The sequence below is a fragment of the Pantherophis guttatus genome, chromosome 7 (genome assembly GCF_059756535.1).
Source record: "Pantherophis guttatus breed Tessera chromosome 7, ASM5975653v1, whole genome shotgun sequence".
Classification (NCBI taxonomy): Eukaryota; Metazoa; Chordata; class Lepidosauria; order Squamata; family Colubridae; genus Pantherophis; species Pantherophis guttatus.
This window is the reverse complement of record NC_142069.1, coordinates 18,582,241-18,593,163: the sequence shown is the minus strand read 5'-3', so window position 1 is coordinate 18,593,163 and position 10,923 is coordinate 18,582,241. Positions and strand designations below refer to the sequence as shown.

General features: G+C 44.3%; 1 protein-coding gene across 2 annotated transcripts in view; it reads left to right on the top strand.

Moving 5' to 3' along the window:
* The first annotated feature begins 370 nt into the window (after window positions 1-370).
* The window catches only part of SINHCAF (SIN3-HDAC complex associated factor), a 33,985-nt gene continuing 23,432 nt past the window's right edge, over window positions 371-10,923 (top strand). Inside the window, exon 1 of one of the 2 annotated variants that reach the window (XM_034403773.3) lies at window positions 371-604. The gene's annotated coding sequence lies outside the window, so the exon portion shown is untranslated. The remainder of the gene's footprint in view (window positions 605-10,923) is intronic. The other variant, XM_034403772.3, reaches the window with a different exon arrangement.

The following is a 10,923-nucleotide window of genomic DNA, read 5'->3' as shown; positions in this document are numbered from 1 at the left end:
ATTCTAAAAGCAGCTTTTCTCCAGGAGCCAGCACTACTGAGTCGCCAAGCGCAGCAGCAATGCCTAGTAAGCTCAGTGCTTCTAAAGCAGTCTGGAGGAGTCTCGTCATCTCCCCATGACAGGTATTATCTATTCGGGGGAAATGGAAGCCTTCCTTTTTGCAGAAGCCGCTTTCCTCGCCTGAAGGAATTAATTGTGCATTAACCGCACAAAGGGCAGCATTGACAAACAGCCCAAAAGCCGCGGCGACCCATCTCAACTGCCACCTTGCCCGAAAATCTACCCGCCAATTGCTCGAACGCTCCTCCTCCAGTCGCTACATTCGTCCTACGTCACAATGCCTAGACCCTCCCCTCCGCTTTTCTCTCCCAGGCTTTTCGCTCGGCCCTTTTCTCCCTTAAAAGGACAATGGTACGCGTATGCAAAGTAGCTCGATTGAGAATTCAGCCCGTGGGAACGGCGCATGCGTACACCGACTCAAAAAGTTAAACCGATGATTCCGGATCTTGCTCTCCAGACGCCAGAAGCGAGACAAGGAAAAGTGGCGTAGCGTGGACCAGGGAACCGAATCGCGGCACACCGCACACGATCGGTTTTGTTGGAGGTGAGGGAATTCGGCGTTTGTCGGTTCACCGTCTTGGCGTTTGTTTGAAAGAGCGGTCTTGAGAGAGGGATTCTGGCAAGTTTTGTCACGCGTGCAAAATGCAGTTTTTTTTGAAAAGCTAATCTCTAGGAAAACTCACAGGTGACTTAGGAAAATACTTATTTTTAGATGGGAGGATTGATAGAAAGTATTCTCCTCTATACTTTGTGGGGAGGTTTTGAATGCGCATCATTGCGGAAAAAGATGAATCGGAGTAGGAAGAGGTTGACTGCATTGTTGTGAACATGTGGCCAGTGACAACGAGTCTTTTTTTTTCCCCTCGGAGAAAAACAGTTGGAAGAAATAAGTGCTTTGGAAACCAGATTGCTGGGTGCAACCCTAAAGGAAATGTTATCTTGTGTACATTTACTTAAGAAGTAAAATCCATTGGACATATCAGGATTTCCTTTCAAGTAAATTGTACAGTGAATGCTTTAATGGAGTTAGCGGTTTCCACCGTGATTTGAATGACTAGAATCCTCCGGGTTCAGTTAGTTTTCGTGGGCGGTAAACTTTTAAAAACAAATGTTCGAAACCGCACAGAAAGCTCTAAAAAAAAAATAAGGAGAAAGGGGAAGAAATGAGAACTGCGGCTCTGTGTTCTCTTCTTTTACTAAAGAGCAATCCCGCGGGAACATAAACGAGTGCATCAGGGGAGCAAAATAATATTGGAATGATGGCAGCCACCGTTTGCTCATTCGGGGGCGCATTGGTGGTGGCTGCAAGCGGCCAGAGCAGCGTGGTCCGTTACAACTATGGACGCGGCGTTAGCGACGGAGGAGAAGCAAAGCGGGACGGGGGTGGGGAGGGAGAGAGAGAGAGAGAGAGAGAGAGAGAGAGAAGACATAAAATGTGTTGCAGGTTTTCTCTTCGGGATTCCTAAACCCAGGAGCGCAAAGTTCGAATTCAGAACGTTATCTCGATCCCAGCGTTCCATTTTCGAACGCTTTCCCCGAGACCTTCGAAAAGAATATATACACCTGTAGAAGGGATTGAAGAAAAATAAATTGCGACGCGGGGCAGAGAAGCGAATGGAAGCCCGGGGCTGGGGGCGTCAACCTCAAAAGAGATTGATTTAATCTCTTTTAATTATCTTAACTTTTGTATTGTATGTATTTTAATTTTGGCTGTTCACCTCCCTGAGTCCCTTTTGGGAGAAGGGCGGTATACAAATTAAATTAAAATAAATAAATAAAATAAATAAAATCTGCGTTTCTCCAGAGTGAGTGAAAAGCAGCCGGGATGGGAAGGCGGCTTGTAAATAGTTTTTAACACTCCGGATCTCCCACAAAATCCGATTGTGGGTTCTGTCATTTGGGGCGGAGGGAAAAGAAGCCTTCGTAGGTGAGCGCAGCCTGGTGTTCTTTAGCAGGTCGTCAACGTTCTTTTTTAGTTGGCGAAATTTCTTATTAAAAAGATTTCCGAAGATTTAGCTGTTGCATATATTTGTCTCATTGGTCGCCGGAGCCGAGTGGGTGGTGATAGCGATGTGGTGGTGGGACGGAGGGCGGGGAGGCAGAGGCTTTTTGCCGTCTTCAAAGCCCAACCGGGGAGGAGAACGAACTCCCGCGGACGGTCTTTCCAAATCCCACTTGGATTTCGCCTTTTTCTTATTAAAAAAAAAAAAAAGAAGCCTCCTCACTGCAAACCTGTTCACTCCCCCACTCCCCGGAAAAAAAAAAACCTCCCCGGGAAAGCCGAGTGTTTCCTTTCAGGTGAAAAGAAGAACTGGGCTTTTTCCACCCTCAGCTGAGGGCGAACAAAGGGCTGCCATGAAGCATGTGGCTCTCGTGCTTGGCGAGCTTGGGCCGGTTCTCGGCGCCCGTCCCCCTGACATGGACCCTCTGAGGAGAAGGGCCGAAGCCGGGGAGTGGGTGGGGGGTCGAGTTCCGCGCGCTGCGGGCACGCTTTCTTAGCGCTGAAGCGCGGCGGCCCTCAGGACTTTTCCTCTCGGAGGTTAAAACTTTTTCGCGGCGGTGCGTGCCCACCGTCGCGAGGCATCACGTTGCGCGCAGGGAAGAGGAGAGAAAGAGGCGTGTTTTTAGGTGCCCGGGAGAGCAGGAAGCGGCGCCTCAGAGACGGATGGGAAGGGACGGCGGTGGGCACGGCACCCGCGGGCGGCCGGGCACGCGCCCACGCGGGATCATTGTTTGTGAGGGAAACTTTGGGGCCCGCGTGACGCGTGCGGGGTTTTTTTTCCCCCCCCCCTCCGCTGGCTGTTGGGGCGCGCTGCGCTTCCACGCCTCGTGCGCCCTGTTTATGGGAGGTCTGGTGGAGCTGGCTTTGAAGTCGGAACTATTGCCATGTTTGAATTACGTCAGGGCAGAGCCATGAGGAGGAACCAGTTCTGGGTTAACAGGGAGACCGCGCGCGCGCGCGCGCGCACCCTCGCCCCGCCAGCAGCCAGCTAACTATCCGCGCGCCCACCTAACCCATCCTCACAATAAACTCTGCTTTCCCACCCCCACCCCCACCTCGGGTAGCTGCGATTGGGATGTGGGTGGGTGAGGGGAGATCTTTAGCGAAGTGCCGCGGAGCAAGAGGAATCGGGACGCGGGGGCACTAGCCCCCCCCTTCCATCCCTTTTGTTCTGCGGCAAAAACCCGGGAGTAGAACTTTGAAAAAGCGCAACTGGGCGAAGGATTTCGTTCGCACAACCGTGTTAGGCTAAAAGGGCATTTTGGCTTGTTTCGGTGGAAGTAGTTGGTGGTTCAGCTTGTATCCGCAAAACCGTGCGAGGGAGTTAATTGGGCGAATCGCGATCCGCTTAAACTTCGGGTTAGTTGGGGATGTGTACAAAGATGGGCACCTCCCCAACACTGAAAGAAAACCTGAGGGCCGGAATTCTGACTTGACTTTTCCCCCAACTCTTTTCCCAATCCAATCCAAAGTAAGTTACACCATTTGCTGGTGATCCCTTTCTGGATGCTAGAATGCCAGGGAAATTGGTGGGGTGGGTGTAAATGTAGTGATATCAAAAGAAACTTGTGGCAGGGGATATCATCCACCTCTCTCCTTAAAAAAAGATGTTGAGACTCTGGAAAGAGTGCAGAGAAAAGCAACAAAGATGATGAGGGGACTGGAGGCTAAAACATGAAGAACACTTGCAGAGATTGAAGATGTCCAGTTTAATGAAAAGAAGGACTAGGGGAGACATGATACCAGTGTTCCAATATCTCAGGGGCTGCCACAAAGAAGAGGGAGTCAACCTATTCTCCAAAGCACCTGAAGACAGAAAAAGAAGCAACGGATGGAAACTAATCAAGGAGTGAACCAACCTAAGAAAAGGACAAACTTCCTGTCAGGTAGAACAATTAATCAGTGGAAGAGGTTGTCTTCAAAAGTTGTGGGTGCTCCATCACTGGAGGTTTTCAAGAAGAGATTGGATAACCATTTGGCTGAAATGACATAGGGCCGTGATGGCGAATCTATGGCATGCATGCCACAGGTGGCATGTAGAGCCGTTGCCCCAGCTCAGCTCCACTGTGCATACGCGTGCACCTCCTGCAGGCCAGCTGATTTTTGGGTCTTTGCCGCGCATGTGGGGGGTTCACGTGCACATGTGCGGGGGGTGGGGCACGTGTTGCATTATGGGTGCGTGCACACGCTATCACGCACGCACACACTTTTGGCACATAATGACAAACGGATTAGCCATCACTGACATAGGATCTACTGCTTCAGCAGGGGGTTGGACTAGAAGACCTCCAAAGTCCCTTCCAACTCAGCTATTCCTTCCTCAATAGCATTTGTGCAGTCTAGGAAACAAATGTTTTGCATCCCTTTGAAGCCACCAAGGCAATGAGTTGCCATTATTTGGCCTTAAAACATGAAACTGATTGAAAAGAAAATAAGAAAACTCAACATTGCACATACTGGGAAGAGAGGATTGGGAAAGGCTTTTCAGATTCTCTGCAGGAACCTTGTTTTTACTTCTGCAGTTCCCTCCCTACCCCATCATTTTGTCCTTATTAATCAGATCATGCCTGAAGCAACCATAAAGTTCTGGGTGTCCATCCTGAAACTTTGGGGCAGTGATTGATTAGGGCGGGGAAAGGAGCGGAGAGGAGTATCATTCCTGTATTGCAACTTACAGAAGTCCTTAATATTTCCTGAGTTTTGCTTCCTTTTAAAAAAGTTTGTTAATGCAGATCTTGATGAATATAGTTCCTGAGGCTTTGTGATTTGGCCTTTCCTGGGGCTGCAGGATGGAAGCCTCTGATTTTTCTTTGACGCACTGGGGTCTGTTTTGAAAAGTAGGTCAGCTTTGGCAGAGGTGGACACAGATGGGTGGTCTTTGTTTGAGGCACAGCCTGCTTGTATGCCCTGGTGTGGCCTTTCTCTCAATTGCAGATACTGTTTTTATTGCTTCCTTGCTTGGAAATGCCTTTCCACTTCAGTCATTTTGAATTTATAATTTCTCCTATCCCTTAAGGGCAGTGATGCATATTAAAGGCAAAGAAGGTTGAGAACTTTTGAAACAGGGCATTGCAAGCACATTTTTTCCCATCTCAATAATGTGGGTGTTCCACGTTGATTAGCTGGTGTTTTTTAAGTCTTAACCTTATCCCCATTTTGTTCAGCATTCCTGCATGCACATCAATGCAACAGCAGCTTATTCCTAAAATACCTTTGATCTTATTGGATATTGCCACTGGTTGCAGCCATACACATTTTAACATAAAAATAACACGCATTGAATTCAAAGCATTTATACATGAAGTCCTTAGTTCCAAGAAAACATAATCACATCTGCTCAAATTCTGCCTTTTTTACTTCTGCGCCTCACATACCAAATTATAAAAATTATTTTAAAGCTGGGAATCCCTCCCTCCCTCCCTCCCTCCCTCCATTATATGAACAACAATAATAATATTAATTTGAGTATAAAAATATTTTCCAAGTAATTGCAAATGCCTTTTTTTGGTCATAAATACAAAAGTTTGCTAACAAAGTCAGGGAATCCAGGGAGGTTTAGTGATTGTTGCATGATCTTTTTTCCATAGCAACTTTCAAGAAACAAATTATCTTTTGGTGCCTGAATTCTAATAGCGACAACCTTGAGAAGAAAGAATGCACTGTTGTGAATTCCAAGGCAAAGAGATAGTAGCCTGCTAGTAGATCACCCAGGCAGTTTTTCTTGGTAGAGAAATTATAATGAAGTTTGATGGTCTTTGCAACACAGCATGTGTGCCAAATGCGGTAACATTTTTAGGATAGTTTTTTGTGGTCCATTTTTTGTGGACCACTAGAGTGGTCCATTTTTCATGAAAACATTAAGCTGCTTTGGCTCTGAATTGTTAATATTTTACTAGAATTCCTGTGTCTAACATACTTAAATGTACAGAGAAGTTTGGACAAAAGCATTCTGGATTTTATGGCCTTGAATGTACCTTACTGGTGAAAACTATGGCAAAGGAACACATGGGTTACACATAGGAAGGGGTCAGGTTCAATCTTGGCATTTCTTATAGGGCTGAGAAAGATACACCATCCTGCTTGAAACTGCAGAGGTGCATCTAAATCAGGGGTGTTCCAGCCTTGGCAACTTTAAGACTTGTGGACTTCAACTCCAATTTAAGGCCAATAACATCACAGATAGGCAGCATTGGTCCTTAGACCACAAGTTGCATAATTCTATCATAATGGTGGCGCAGTGGTTAGAGTGCAGTGCTGCAGGCTACTTCTGCTGACTGCCATCTGACTGCAATTTGGCAGTTCAAATCTCACCAAGCTCAAGGTTGACTCAGCCTTCCATCCAGGGGTGAAATTCAACAGGTTCTAACAGGTTCTGGAGAACCGGTAGCGGAAATTTTGCGTAGTTTGGAGAACTGGCAAATACCACCTCTGGCTGGCCCCAGAGTGGGGTGGGAATGGAGATTTTGCAGTATCCTTCCCCTGCCACGCCCACAGAACTGGTAGGGAAAAATTTTGAATTTCACCTCTGCTTCCATCCTTCCGAGGTGGGTAAAATGTGAACCCAAATTGTTGGGGGCAATATGCTGACTCTGTAAACCTCTTTGAGAGAACTGTATATAAATCTAAGTGCTCTTGCTCTTGCTATAACGTGAATATCTTTTCCAGCTAAAAACTAAACCTTTGTTCCTCCTATATGTATAACATCCTCCCGGATTCTGTTTTACAACCCTTTTCTTGGGGATGATCGTTTTTATACAGTATGTCATTCCGCAGCAACAATAGAACAGGAAAAGGACCAACCTTAAGCAATTCAATTAAGTCCAAAAATAGCAAGTGAGAAATAGAGGAAAAGTAGATCTTAAGGACTAGCAGCTTAAGTTGTATTGAAATGAAACTGTCTTCGTTTGCTTGCAGAAAAATGGAAAAGATAGAGCCAGCCAAAGAATTTGGAAGTTTCGGACCACCATATTATTGTTTATGGAATTGATGTATATTGATGCATGTAAGATATATATTGATTCATATTGACATCTTATGGCCTGACGCATAAGATTCCAGTTGTGTAGCACAACTTTTATGGTGTGAAAAAGGAATTTGCCTATACACACAGTGCACTAACATGCTTGTTATTTCCAGTTCCCTTGACAGAATATCTATTGCAGTGGTGGAAAGAAATTTTCTTTGATATCTTTGGTCTCTGGACTGGAAATGAATGCTTTTAAAATGTTTGCCATAGTTTTACAAGGGGTGAAGCGAGAAGGGGTGTTTTGCTATAAGCAGTGGCTCTTTTAAGCTAAAAGTACAGGAATCGCTCTCATCCATACTGTGGGAACTCAATTCTTTTCACATACAACAATGCTGAACTCATCTAAGAGAAACCCTGAACAGAGCCATTGAGTTAGAAGTAAGTCCCACTCTGTTCAGTGTTCTCAGGGATCCCTTGCATTAGATACAGTCAAAGAGGGGATAGTGTTTTGTCTTCAAAGCCTCCCGCCTATCAGGAATTCTCAGTGAGATGGGAAGCCTGCTCTGTGCTCTGAAAACTCCAGCAAGGGTGGGAGTAAATTCCTGCGTTAAAAGGCTGCTCATGAGATTAGTTGGAACTGCCCTGCTGGTTTATTCTTTTGTACATTTTAAAATCCAGGAGGATAGAGTTTGCACTTGATCCTATCTAGCTTTGGGATAAAACAAGAATGAATAAAGTGCAATCTACTGCAATCTTTGTAATGGCAGAAACAGTTTCTGATTGTTATGACATGAAGCACCTTACAGTTTGTGGACGCAATATTTTGTATACTTCTGGTGTGTGTGAACTCCGGCATATAATTTTAACAGTGCAATGAAAATACATGCTTTAAGGCTGTGGAAATGGGGGGTGGGGCGCTAGTTAAAATAGTTAAAATGAATGGGATGTGGTGGCTCAGTAGCTAAGACGCTGAGCTTGTCGATCGAAAGGTCGGCAGTTCAACGGTTTGAATCCCTAGTGTCACGTAACAGGGTGAGCTCCCATTACTTGTCCCAGCTTCTGCCAACCTAGCAGTTCGAAAGCACATAAAAAATGCAAGTAGAAAAATAGGGACCACCTTTGGTGGGAAGGTAGCAGCATTTAGTCATGCTGGCCACATGACCACGGAGACATCTTCAGACAGCGCTGGCTCTTCGGCTTTGAAACGGAGATGAGCACTGCCCCCTAGAGTCAGGAACGACTAGCACATATGTGCGAGGGGAACCCTTACCTTTCGTTAAAATATTGATGAGTTCTTTTGGGGTGCAAGTTTGTCCACCTGTTACCCTTTATAAAAGCTCCCATGTGTTTTCACACCTGGATGTTTCTGTCACAGCTAGGCTCCCAGAGATGTATTGTGGAGAATTGAAAATACAAGGATGAGAATGTGCCTTTTCTGCATTCCAAAGGCAGACAGATTCTTGTGACTAAGAAAAGCACATTATTTGAGGTGGGGGAAATGGAAAACCTACTTTAGGACTTTTATGTAACAGATTTCCTCCTGTTCAAAATGGCAGGAAATCAGCCATCACATTCTGCTCTTTCAGGGGTTTTTTTTCTTTTTCTTTCTTGCTTTAATATCACTTTAAAGTCCAGACTCAGCAAAGCTGAATTAGTATCACTTCATTCAGTAAAATGTAAATGATCTGCCACATTGGGCTGCTGTTAATGGTGGAGGATTTGAAGCTAGCAGCAAGGGAATTTTAAGCTCCTGTCAGCCCTCCCAGGTAAACCAGACAGGAAACAGACAGTTAATTCTACTTTATTGTAAGGCTACATTAACAGAATCTTGCAAACTTCCCTCTGCCACGTTTAACTGCTTGATCAATTAGGGTGCATCCTTCCTGAGTTTCTTTCTCTGACCTTTAAGCCCCTGGAGGCTCCTGTCTCTCTTGTCTGATTGTTTCCTAGGCAGCATCTCTTTCCCTTGCCCCCCCCCCAAGGTCATCCACTCATTCCATTACAGGCAATTTGGGTTATTAAAAGTAATCTTGGAAGTCAAACGTATATTTAGTATTGATGTTCTACTTGCTTTTCATTGCAAACAGTGGAACAGATTTCGAAGAAAATGCTCCTTGTTCTTGAAATAGAAGTCTGCTTCATCCTCATCATGAAATTGAAAGCCTCAACACGAGGCTGGCCCTGAAGTTAGGAAGGATGGTAAATGTTTCTCTTTAAAAGAGTTTCTTAGTTGCTGTCTAGCATGTTGGTGCTGCACTGCTTGTCTATGTTTAATATGTCTAGGAAAGCCAATGCAAAAAAAAAAAAAAAAAGATTTAGAGAGGTTGTATGTGCAAAAAAAAACTCAGGTAAAAGAACTAAACTTAAGAAAATAACAAGGTTGACATCTTTATCATTATCATTATTACCGTATTTTTCAGAGTATAAAACGCACCTTAGTTTTTGGGGATGAAAGTAAGAAAAAAGCTGATTGGGGGATGGATCGGCCTCCCAGAATACCCCCAATCAGCTGTTCCCAGAGGTGAATTTTAGCAACAGGTTTGTTGGTTGTGAACTCTGTGCCTTGCTTTTGTTATGTGTGTTTTTTTTCTGCCTCTGAAACTTCTGAAACTGTTTCAGAAAAACTTCTTTTCCTGCCTCTGAAAGCCTCCGAAACAGCTTCAGAAAAAAAGACTTTTTTTCTGAAACTCTGTTTGGAGGCTTTTTTTCTGAAGCTTCTTTCAGAGGCTTTTATTCTGAAGGACTATCTGTACTGTGTTCAATCTTCTTTTTTTGGTATTGGTATATAGATTAACCTCTTCCGATCTGTTGGTTATTGTGTCATTCTCCAGATTTGTTAGCATAGTTTAGTTAGAACCTTTACAGATTCTTCTTATGTTGCTTGCCATATTATTTTAGATAAAAGCCTTTCAGAGGCTTTTTTTCTGAAGCTTCTTTCAGAGGCGTCTTTCAGCCTCTGAAATCTCTGTTTGCGAGGCTGGGCAGGGCTACATTCGGAGTATAAGACGCACCCAGATTTTCACCCTCTTTTGGGGGGAAAAGGTCGGTCTTATACTCTGAAAAATACGGTAATTAAAAGTTACCCAAGTGTTGTGACATTGCCAAATTTTGCATGAGAACTCATGAGATATTGTCTTTTTAATATGACACATACATTAATTTTTCTTATTTTTCTTACTTATAATGGTTGCAGCATTCCAGGGCCATGTGGTAAGTGATTTTTCACAGCTGCCTTCCAACAGGCATTGACAATGGGGAAGCCAGCAGGAAGTTGCAAGTAGGAGTCATGTGATGTGGTGTTTAATACACTGTGGTGATTTGCTTAAATGACTGCAATGGGAACTGATGAACTGCCACTGTAGGTTGAGTGTGGTCATTTGATTTTATGACTGCATTGCTCAGCAATAGTTTTCACTCCACTGCGAATCGTGGTTGGTAAGTGAGGATTACCTGTGAAAGCAAAGTTCTACTTGCCCGATATTTTTTGTATTTATAGGGGTTCTTTAGCATGCTAGGCTGCAATTATTTGTTTATTGTCTTGTTTATAGTTGCATTCCTACGATGCATTATGGGATAATTTTCTGGGCATTTACAATTCACTAATGCTCTCTTTGCTATGTACACAAAGCTCATTCTGCCTTTTAATTTTGCTAAAATGAGTGAGCATACAGATAGTCCTTGTCTTATAATCATTAGTTTAGTGACCATTCAAAGTTATAGCAGCACTGAAAAAAGTGACTTATGACTGTTTTTCACAATTACGACTTTTGTAGCATCTCCATGATCACATGACCAAAATTCAAGCACTTGGCAACTGGAATGTATTTATGACGGTTGCACTGTCAAGGGGTCACCAGCTGTAAACTTCCCAGCCGGCTTCTGACAAGCAAAGTCA